We start from the raw sequence: 9156 nt of genomic DNA on the forward strand, positions 1-9156 counted from the left end.
TTATTTTTGAAGATATTTTTTAAGGTGTTTAGTCCGAGTTGTGTGTTGATATTAGTATAGAGACTGTCTATATCAATGGTAAACAGGTAGCTAGATAGAGGGACAGCCATGGGTCGAATGATAGAAAGAAAATGATATGTGTCTTTTATGTAACTGAAGTGACGTGTGGAAAGGGGCCCCAGGAAGTAATCAATGTATTGTGAAACGTGATATGTGGTACTGTTACAATCTGAAACGATGGGTCTGCCAGGAGGGACCTCAGAGGGAATGGTCCAAGTGTGTGGGTCCTTGTGGATTTTAGGGAGTAGATAGAAATAGCGGGGTCTAGGTTGATCTGGTCCAAAAAGGTAGTCACGTTGTTTAGCTGTGATGTATTTTTGGGCATAAAGAGATTGAATAATGTTCCTTAGTTGAATTTGGGTAGTGGGTTGAAGAGGATTATCAATCTGTTTATAGTATTTGTTATTGTTGAGTTGTCTGTTTGCTTCCAATAAATATTGTTGTTTATCCATGATTATAGTTTTAGCACCTTTATCAGCTGGTTTAATGATAATATTGGGGTGTTGGCGAAGTTCCGTGAGGGCTTTGCGTTCAGCCCTCGAAAGATTGTCCGGGAGGGTTTGTTGTAAACGGAAGTGATGTAAGGATTGTAGGTCTGAACGTATTAGTTGGTGAGTAAGTGGATGTAGACTAGAATCTGTCGGCTCCCAATTGGAAGGGTATGTGAAGGGGGTGCGATGATAATTATTGGTAGGGTGAAAGTGATCTATGAGTTTGATACGTCTGTGGTACAAGTGGAGGTCCCTCTGAAGTTCCTCCTGGTCTAGGTGGGTGGGACGTGGGACGAATGAAAGGCCTTTTTCTAGTAGTTGGAGTTGAGCAGGGGAGGGTGTGAAAAGTGTGGAGAGGTTCAGAATTGTGGAATCAGACTCCCAGCCCAGGTCTCGGGGCTGTTGTAGGGGAAAAGTTGGAAGGTGTGATACCGAATAGGTCTGAGGGGTTATTGTAAATTTAGTTGTTGTAGCCAGTTACTGAAAATCTGTTGTGCCGTTGCGGCAGTCCAGTGAATGTTATCTCTTTCTGTAGTGAATTGGTCCCGGTGAATTTCTGTAAGAAAGGGGAAAAGGGTGACCATGGTGTTGTTAATGAGTCTCAGATTATTGCGTTGGGTGGTGCTGAGATTTGGTGAAATGTTAATGACCGGGAAGTATATATCTGCGTTGGGGAAGGTCGACTTACTCAAGCGGAATAGAGCTTTAAGTTGTTTAGTTGTGGTCTGCTTGGGGTCCTGGTCCATGTTGTTGAGTCCAATAGAGAATATTACGATTTTGACTTCTGGGCAACTCCTTGTTTTTTCACACACCTTCAGGAAATGATAAGCGTTGGCCCCGGGGTAGCTGTCCAGCTGAATGTGTGAGTAGGGATGTGGTGGGATCCGGTTAATGTTAGAGTCTCCAAGAATCAGGACTGGCTTTCTGGGTTTGAAGAACCAGTCCTGAATCTTGCGGCTGGGACGTGCAATATGATAGCAGGGTTTGTAGAGGGTGTGAGTTTTTGTGTGAGGTGGAGGAGGTGAAGGGGGCTGAGGAAGGGGAGCGAGAGCACTGTTGGGAGTTATTGTGGGTGGAGGTTGTGGACAGGATGGGGGGATAGGCGTTTGCAGGTCAGGTGAATGTAGAGCAGAAGGTTTAGGATGCGGAGAGGTGGGGGGCGATGGAGAAAGTGTGAGTAGTTTAGTCTGACTCTCCTCCAAGATGGGGGATGAGGTTAAGGTTGTGGTCAGAGTTTGAGGTGAAGTTCTTGCTGGTGGTATAGGTGTTTGTGGAAGGCTAACTCCCCCAGGGACAGGAGCGGGCAGAGCAAACCCCAGGGTTGTATCTGTGGAGGGCTCGGATAGGGTTGTATCACGGTCAGGTTCGACCTTTGTGAGCCCTGAGTTCGTCACAGCCGACTCCTTTTTGGACAGAATTTTGCCCTGTGGGGTAAGCTGGTGCCCGCTCAAGTCCGTAGGGGGGCAAGCTGTATGGGTCTGTTGGGGACAGGATGAGATATGGTCAGATACTTGTACTGATACATTAGAAACTGTGCGTTGTGTGAGAGATTGTAGTGCAGAAGTGTTGGGGGGATCAGGAGAAGAGTAATGTACCTGTGCTGTCAGCTGGACAGCTCGCCCAGGGCATGGTTGTAGTTTTTTATCTGTGGAAACTGTAGCAGATGGAGTGTCAGAGGTGATCAAGTCAGAGGAGATGACTTTATTATCCGGTAAGATGATTTCATTGGTCCTGGAAGAATGCGGAACACAAGGAGTTGGTAGTGAAGAAGCTGAAAGAGGAGTGTTTGGTGGTTTAATAGGGCCTATTCTGGTGGGATTTGGGCCAAGTAAAGGTTGTTGCATGGTGCATTTTGACCTAGGGTTTGGAGAAGTGCTGGTAGGTAGTGTAGTTTGTGTGTACTCACGGCGTCTGTGTGTAGTTTTCTTTGAGCCCTCTAAAAAGATGGAGAGTTTATGTGGAGCTTCTGGCAAGGGAAGTGATGGAAATTCTTCTTCTGGAATGGTAAACAGTTGAGTTATTTTAGAATTACAGTTTTCTTCAGTAGTAGCAGGGTCCGGGGTCTGTAATAGGTTTCTTACGGAAGCCAGAGTCTCGTCTCTGAGCCTGGGACCGTACCGTTTCCGAGCCCAGCCTGTAGCTACCTCCAAAGCTATTGGATGGAGTGGAAAAGAAGGAAGAGTGGTTATTGTTTGAGAGTAGTGTTGTTGAAGAATGGTGATTGTGTTAGACATCCACTGTATAGTGTTGGTATGAATCTTGTTGCGTGTATCTATTGTAGGAGTGGATGGTTTAATGAAATCCGTTAGTTTGGTGACTTGGCGCAACATGCCAGGTGGAAATGTGTTTGAAGTAGCTGCCTTGTCCATAACATTTTTATGATGTATTGCCTGTATTAGCTTAAAGTACTGTTTGCATTTGTATCTGGTTTCTGAGTCCAGAGGGTGAGTAAATGAAGAAGAAGTCCTATGTGTAGAATGTACTGAAGTTGAAATGTTAGAATGACCATGTTCAAAATCTGTCTGGTGCATAAGGCCTACTATGTGTGTTTGGGCCATGGTGGAGAACCCTCACCTGGTGGTTGATGGTGATGTTTATAAATGCAGGAGCTGGTCGTCGAGGAGGCTTGAACCAGGGTCCAGGAAGCAATCCGTATCAAGGTAGGCTGTTCAGTCCTTAATGCCACGATTATGGAGGCTTTCAAGGATGGTGGATTCACTCGGTCCAGGTGGCGTTGCTCAGTAAATCCAGTTCCAAGAGGGAAGGAAATCAGTTAGTGTTATTGTTTAAAAAAAGGAGCCAGGGTTTTGGATAACAATTTCCCTTAAAGAGGGAGGGGGGTAGGTGTTAGCCCCCCTCAGGGCCTGTGGGGCCCTCCACCATAATAAAACACACAAGAAAAAAAAGGGCTCCAAATGGAGAATCACTTTCTCAAGGAAAGGAAGTAAAACGCAAAACAAACAAAAAAAATTAAAAAAAAAAAAAAAAAAAAAAAAAAAAGGATTCTAAAAAGGGTCTAAAAAATAATTCCTTTTAAAAAACCGTTTAAAAAGGGTTTAAGAACAATTAAAAAGTAGGACTTACGCACCAGAAAGTGAATCCCGACGTTTCGCAAGTAGTATTGCTTCCTCAGGGGATAATGAACATGGTCAGAATTGGGCCCTATTTAAGTGTGAGAGGGAGAAATGGCCCTCCCTGGTGGGAGTGTCGTTGGCCTATTACAGAAAGGGTGGGTAGATAGTTTTGGAGGGAAAGGTATGGATAGGATGGAAAATTCAAATTTTTGGAGGGAAAGAATCTGATTGGATAAGGGGTGGAGACAGGTAAATAAAAGTGGTGGTCAGAATTGGAATAAACCATGTTGGCATTGTATTGATATAGCTCAACAGGCTGGGCGTGGGGATGGACAAGGAAAGGCTGGGTAGGGAATCCCAGGCTGCAAGAGGAACATGGCATATCATTGCTATTGTATTGGGAGAATAAGGATAAAGTGTTTCAATATTTTTAGATCAAGTAGGAAATTGTCTGGATCAGTGGCACGGGCACGGTTAGGGTTGGGGTTGGGGTTGGGGTTTGGGTTATTCAATTAAAACTTATTTGCACAGGCCTACTGATCCGTGGGTTGGTGTAATGGATGGGTTAAAACCTGTAAAGTGGGAGACCAGGGTTCGACTCCCAAGCAGAGCAACACTGAGGCAGAGGAGAAGCAGCCGGAGGGTGAGAGATGTTTTGGGAAAAAAAATAATAAATAAATTAGAAAAAAAAAAAAAAAAAAAAAAAAAAAAAAAAAAAAGGAAGAGTTCGTGACGGAATTGATAAGGGCCTGGACCAGAGCCATACACCATAAAGGACGATAGTCCAATGGCAGTCATGCAGGCAATCAGACCGGGAAGAGCTGGTTCAAATCCCAGACCGAGCCCACTGGCCATAGACCAGGAAGATGGGGGGCCCTGCACAGAGCTCTCCCTATTTAGGTCTGGGGGGAAAAAAACAAACAAATTTTTGAGTATATACTTTAAAAGGGGAGGAGGGAGGGAAAACTCATGGAACACATAAGGATAGTAATAAAAATATTAAAACGAAAAAGAATAAGTGCTATTTGACAAACTGAAGTGCTAAAATCAATAGTAAAAGGCACCAGATAGATGCCAGTAAAAACATGCAATAATAAAAATCAAGCCATAAGTGCTGTAAGAAATAGATTAAAACAAACCAACTAAAACATGCAATGAACCATGAGTTTAGTACCCTGGAGAGAGAGGGAAAAAAAAAAAAAAAAAAAAAATTGGGGGGCAAGGAGAAAACGTAGGATCCACAGGGGGGACCACAGAGGGGCGGTAGTAATATTGAGTGTCCAAAGAGTTAAGGGTTATTGAGGCCGCCCGGTGCAGTGGTCCCCAATCTGTGGATCCAAATTCTCTCTGCCCTCCTCCTCTGCCCCATGGTCCATCGATCATTGTGATCCAGACCTGAAATTAAGAGATGAGTAATGGGATGAGATTGGAAATGTTGAACTAAATGGGTAGTAAGTCGACCTTTCCCAATATTGTACAGGTGTTGTGACAGGCGTGTGTGAATGGAATGTTGAGTTTCTCCTATGTAGAGTTTATTGCAGAGAGTGCATGTTATTACATAAACAACATTGGTGGTGGAAATGGATAAAGTAACAAGAATGGGGTAACTCTTTCTGGTGTGTGAATTCTGGACAATCTTTCTGGCTTTGTAATGGTGGGTATGTGTTAAATCATGATGCGGTCTATTGTCTGAAAATTTGGATCTGACGAGCATGGAATGAAGATTCTTATGTTTACGGTAAGCAGATATGATTTTGTGATTCTGTAAGGCTGGGTGGAGAGTCTGAATTTTATTGAAGTTAAGTTTAATGGTGCTGTGAAGGTTTGTTATGGAATGAGAGAAGGTTGAAATCAGTGGTATCAGGCAGGGGGGAGGAGGGGGTGGTGTAGAAGAGGGAATGTGAAGCGAAAGATCTGTCTGGGGAAGGTAATCTGAGTCTTGGGAAGCAGATGTGATGTGAATGGTGAAGTCTAAAGGGTCAGTAGTGGGAGACATGTAGGGGCTGAGATAAGGAAGAGGAATGAGGGTAGGGGATATAGGGTTAGGGTTAGGGTGAGTCTGGTTGGAGATGGAGGAAAGGTTAGTCGTGGAATGGTTAGGGTTAGGAACAGAAACTCGACAGGGGGTAGATGTAAGGTGAACCTGTGGTGGATTAGGGGACTGGGAAAGATTCAGGTTAGGGTTAGGGGCTGGGTTGGGTAGGGGGGGGTGAAATGGGGAAGGGGAGGGTCTGGGGGGTGTGAAGGAGGGGTTAGTCAGGGAGTGGTTAGGGTTAGGAACAGAAGCTGGGCAGGGTGTGGATGTAGGGTCAAACAATGGGGGGTTAGGGGGGGTGAGGGAGGGGTTAAGGTTAGGAGTTGGGAGGGAATCGAGACAAGGGTTGGATGTAATGTTGTCCTGGTGGGAGATGGGGTGAGTCTGGTTGAGGGTGGAGGATGGATTAGTCAGGGAGTGGTTAGGGTTAGGAACAGAAATTGGGCAGAGTGTAGATGTAGGGTCAAACGGGGGGTTAGGGTTAGGGGATAAAGAAGAGTTCAGGTTCAGGTTAGGGTTAGGGGCTGGGTTGGAATCAGGAAATGAGGGAGGGGAGGGTCCAGGGGGGGTGAAGGAAGGGTTAGGGTTAGGAGCTGAGGGGAAAATGACATTGGGGTTGGATGTAGTATTGTCTTGGTGGTGGTTGGGATAAGAGGTCCAGACAGGGGGGGGTTTGAAGGATACTGGAGGTGGGCAGGGTAGTTTTTGTGTGAGTGTCTTGATAGGGGGGTTATCCACAGGGGAGGTATGGCAAGGGGAAGAGAGAGAGCAAGTGGGAGCAAGGGAAGCCATGGTAGAGTTTTTAATGTTTCTGAGAAAACGTTTAGAGTAACCTCTGGTACGGAGACTCTTAAACAGGGTGCTGGTGGCGTTATGAAAATCTGAGATAGTGGAACATATGCGATGGAAACGTATTAGCTGCGATTTAATGATACCTTTGAAAGTGTGTTTAGGGTGATGACTGGATTTATGTAGTAGAGCATGAGTATCTGTGGGTTTGAAAAAGACTTTAGATTGTATGGTCTTGTGCGTGTTGTTGGGGGCCTCAAAAAAGATTATGGTGTCCAGGAATTGGATTTGTTTGGAATCTATGGTATGCTTGATTTTGATGGATGAGTGATGACTGTTGAGGGTGTTGATGAATACTGAAAACTGGTCCAAGGAGTGAGGCCAGATACCAAAGATATCATCCAAGTACCTCAAAAACAGTAGCGGTTTAAATGGGCATTTCTCCAGGGCTTCCCGCTCCCACTCGCTCATGTACAGGTTCGCATAGGAGGGAGCAAATCTTTGACCCATGGCTGTCCCATGGATTTGAAGAAAGTATTGGTCATTGAAAAGGAAGTCATTGTTCATCAAGCATAGTTCAATGAGCTGCAGAAGTTCTTTATCTGGTCTGGAAGGGTCTGGGTTATTTTTGAAGATATTTTTTAAGGTGTTTAGTCCGAGTTGTGTGTTGATATTAGTATAGAGACTGTCTATATCAATGGTAAACAGGTAGCTAGATAGAGGGACAGCCATGGGTCGAATGATAGAAAGAAAATGATATGTGTCTTTTATGTAACTGAAGTGACGTGTGGAAAGGGGCCCCAGGAAGTAATCAATGTATTGTGAAACGTGATATGTGGTACTGTTACAATCTGAAACGATGGGTCTGCCAGGAGGGACCTCAGAGGGAATGGTCCAAGTGTGTGGGTCCTTGTGGATTTTAGGGAGTAGATAGAAATAGCGGGGTCTAGGTTGATCTGGTCCAAAAAGGTAGTCACGTTGTTTAGCTGTGATGTATTTTTGGGCATAAAGAGATTGAATAATGTTCCTTAGTTGAATTTGGGTAGTGGGTTGAAGAGGATTATCAATCTGTTTATAGTATTTGTTATTGTTGAGTTGTCTGTTTGCTTCCAATAAATATTGTTGTTTATCCATGATTATAGTTTTAGCACCTTTATCAGCTGGTTTAATGATAATATTGGGGTGTTGGCGAAGTTCCGTGAGGGCTTTGCGTTCAGCCCTCGAAAGATTGTCCGGGAGGGTTTGTTGTAAACGGAAGTGATGTAAGGATTGTAGGTCTGAACGTATTAGTTGGTGAGTAAGTGGATGTAGACTAGAATCTGTCGGCTCCCAATTGGAAGGGTATGTGAAGGGGGTGCGATGATAATTATTGGTAGGGTGAAAGTGATCTATGAGTTTGATACGTCTGTGGTACAAGTGGAGGTCCCTCTGAAGTTCCTCCTGGTCTAGGTGGGTGGGACGTGGGACGAATGAAAGGCCTTTTTCTAGTAGTTGGAGTTGAGCAGGGGAGGGTGTGAAAAGTGTGGAGAGGTTCAGAATTGTGGAATCAGACTCCCAGCCCAGGTCTCGGGGCTGTTGTAGGGGAAAAGTTGGAAGGTGTGATACCGAATAGGTCTGAGGGGTTATTGTAAATTTAGTTGTTGTAGCCAGTTACTGAAAATCTGTTGTGCCGTTGCGGCAGTCCAGTGAATGTTATCTCTTTCTGTAGTGAATTGGTCCCGGTGAATTTCTGTAAGAAAGGGGAAAAGGGTGACCATGGTGTTGTTAATGAGTCTCAGATTATTGCGTTGGGTGGTGCTGAGATTTGGTGAAATGTTAATGACCGGGAAGTATATATCTGCGTTGGGGAAGGTCGACTTACTCAAGCGGAATAGAGCTTTAAGTTGTTTAGTTGTGGTCTGCTTGGGGTCCTGGTCCATGTTGTTGAGTCCAATAGAGAATATTACGATTTTGACTTCTGGGCAACTCCTTGTTTTTTCACACACCTTCAGGAAATGATAAGCGTTGGCCCCGGGGTAGCTGTCCAGCTGAATGTGTGAGTAGGGATGTGGTGGGATCCGGTTAATGTTAGAGTCTCCAAGAATCAGGACTGGCTTTCTGGGTTTGAAGAACCAGTCCTGAATCTTGCGGCTGGGACGTGCAATATGATAGCAGGGTTTGTAGAGGGTGTGAGTTTTTGTGTGAGGTGGAGGAGGTGAAGGGGGCTGAGGAAGGGGAGCGAGAGCACTGTTGGGAGTTATTGTGGGTGGAGGTTGTGGACAGGATGGGGGGATAGGCGTTTGCAGGTCAGGTGAATGTAGAGCAGAAGGTTTAGGATGCGGAGAGGTGGGGGGCGATGGAGAAAGTGTGAGTAGTTTAGTCTGACTCTCCTCCAAGATGGGGGATGAGGTTAAGGTTGTGGTCAGAGTTTGAGGTGAAGTTCTTGCTGGTGGTATAGGTGTTTGTGGAAGGCTAACTCCCCCAGGGACAGGAGCGGGCAGAGCAAACCCCAGGGTTGTATCTGTGGAGGGCTCGGATAGGGTTGTATCACGGTCAGGTTCGACCTTTGTGAGCCCTGAGTTCGTCACAGCCGACTCCTTTTTGGACAGAATTTTGCCCTGTGGGGTAAGCTGGTGCCCGCTCAAGTCCGTAGGGGGGCAAGCTGTATGGGTCTGTTGGGGACAGGATGAGATATGGTCAGATACTTGTACTGATACATTAGAAACTG

Source organism: Telmatherina bonti (genome assembly GCF_933228915.1).
Source record: "Telmatherina bonti genome assembly, chromosome: 16".
NCBI lineage: Eukaryota > Metazoa > Chordata > Actinopteri > Atheriniformes > Telmatherinidae > Telmatherina > Telmatherina bonti.